Source organism: Morone saxatilis, unplaced genomic scaffold (genome assembly GCF_004916995.1).
Source record: "Morone saxatilis isolate NCDOM2014 unplaced genomic scaffold, NCSU_SB_2.0 Contig9, whole genome shotgun sequence".
NCBI classification, from domain to species: Eukaryota; Metazoa; Chordata; class Actinopteri; family Moronidae; genus Morone; species Morone saxatilis.
In genome coordinates, this window is record NW_023340268.1 from 20,534,346 (window position 1) to 20,536,999 (window position 2,654).

Sequence of the window (2,654 nt, forward strand, 5' to 3'; positions counted from 1 at the left end):
TGGGAGCAGCTCCAGCCATTACTGCTTCTCTATAATTGGCATTTAAGACTGATAAGAAAAGCTTTAAATCCTGCTTTGTTGAGCTTTAAAGAGCTAAAAAAAAGAAAAAGAAAAAGCACAGATCTGCTTTAAATTAAGGCTGCAACTAATGATTACTAGCATTCTTTGTGTGAAGATTATTTTTCAAACAACATTTAAGATAGAGAAAATTGTAGAAAAGAGTGAAAAATGCAAAAGAAATAGCAAGTTCCCAGAGCCCAAGGTGACGCTTTCTGATCTGATCTGATTTCTCTGTCCGACAGCCCAAAACCCCAAAGTATTCAACTTGCAATGACATAATCCCAGTTCATTAGCAGGCTCTCTTAGAGTCAGCAGGTATAGAACATTTTAAAAGAACATGATATAAGACCAAATGTCCCCTTCCTGAACACATGGTTTGTCACTGTGTCACTCCCTTTTTATGTCAAGCGTGTTTAATCTGCTGGGATATGATGACAGACGTTTTCCTCCGATGCTATAGATAGAGCTCCAAGCCGTGCTGCCTATAAGATACATTGACTCCAACATGTCACGCTTGTGCGTCTAATTTCAGCTGAACATGCTGCAGCCGAGGTGATACTAACAAAATGTCAGCCGTGTTGGCCTCTTCTTTCTACAGCCTTTCAACCCCTCGGGAGGCTTTGAGACATGTAACCGACGCTTCTGACAGTCCTGTTTTCTTTGTCTTGTGCACAACATGTGACGAAATCCAATCTCCAGTCTATGGAAAGCCTCCGTAATTTACTCGGACAGCATATCCTCCCCTCCTACACCACACAATGACCCCTGCGGTTCAGTTTCTCAAGCTCTTAGCCCTCACCTGGACCCCCAGCGGCTTCGTATTCAGCTGCTGATGTTGGGATGTTTCCCTTTTGTACTCCACACCCACACCTCTACGTTTCAGCCCCTCTGTTTGTGCGTTGTTTGCTTTTTTGTATGAGCCTGTTTTTGCGCTTGTATAACCCAAATCCTCATGCCTCTCCCCTCATACAGCCTGTCTGGGAGTATTACGGGCTACAAGAAGAGGGAAATGTAATAACCGGCGAGCCCGGCTGGTGCAGTCAGCACGGCTCAGCCTCCAGAGAGGCCTGCCCATCACGGACAGCGGCAGCCATGACGGTGCAGATTACACCGCGCACTGCAACAAGCCTGACACACGGAGAAGTCACAGATTAGACTATTTCCACCATCCATTAATGCGGCTGCAAACCTCGGCTCCTGTTTCAGCCCGTACTGGAGTGAGTGCACAGCACTCTCTGGTGGCCAAACACTCACACAACCACTAACACTTGTTCTTTTCAGTTTTAATCTGATATTAAAACACATTACAAAGTCAGTATGCAAATACCCTCATTTGTTAAATTAAATTACTGGAAATGCACAAGTATTGAACAGGTCTTTGTTGATGTGAACTTCAGCCCAGAGCATAAATTAATTCATGTTTGCACTTTAAACAGAGAGGCCCATCTCATCAGCCTGGAAACTAATAAATATGACACTACTTTACAAGTGTAAAATACAGGCATACCAAGTTTGACATTAAGTATATATATATATGTTTTTTATATATTGACTTAAACAATCAGCCCAGTAGCTCACACTACCTATCATACTGAGATAAAGCAATAGATGGTCACATTAAAGAAAACAAATGGAGTTTGTGAATGAAATAAAGCAGTAAGAAACCACTGAGGGAATAAGTGCATAAGCAATGCATTTCCAGTGAGAGGAGTTCAGTCTGTTTCCATTTAACTATACACAGAAAAAAAAATAAACACCCTGCACCCGCCAGGGTGGCCACATTCTGAAGAAATGTTTAGGGAGCAGGCATTGTTGCAAACGTCTTCCTGTAATCCTGAAAGGACGACACACAGTGCAAAAACAATACAGCTTGGAGGCGACGCTACGACACGACAGAGTGCAATTAATCCCAGCCCCAAGTGACACCAACACTGTTACTGGTAATACGTCTGATCAACAGTAGAGGCAGCCTGCTGCTACTGAGTCAGTATGAGAGGGCGTGAACTGACGAACCATCAGCACCATTAAAGCCCTGCGTGCAGACTTAAGGGTTACAGTGCGTTCTCTTGTCCTCAGGTTGTTCGCGGAGGCCTGAAAGATAATTCCAGGTAATTACAAGTCAGGTATTTTTGTAGTTTTGGCCATAGTTTCTGTCAGGCTTTGATTCCACTCCATGTACGTTGAATGTTTAAATATAAAACCACACGCATTAGGCATTTTTATTCCACCCACCAACATGAGGAAACTGTCCAGCTCATTTAAACTCTCTCCCAGTCTTTCAACGTGGTAGCTAGTTGGTAGGAAAAGTAAAAGGAGCACAGCACCCTCAGGTCGATTAAGTAGATGAGTAAGTTGGGCCATTGCGTGAATATATCGGCTATTGCTTTTTTTGGCTGATTTCTGAGTGCAATGTTATTATCACAGCTAGAAACTATAGCCAACATTACAAATATCTGACCCAAGTTGTGATAAGCCGGAATTATCCTTTGAATACAAAACAAACAGAAATATACAGTATCCTCCATGTTGTGATGCCTCTTTGTTTCAATAAAAATCAACAAATGTTGAGAGGAGCATGTACACACACACACACA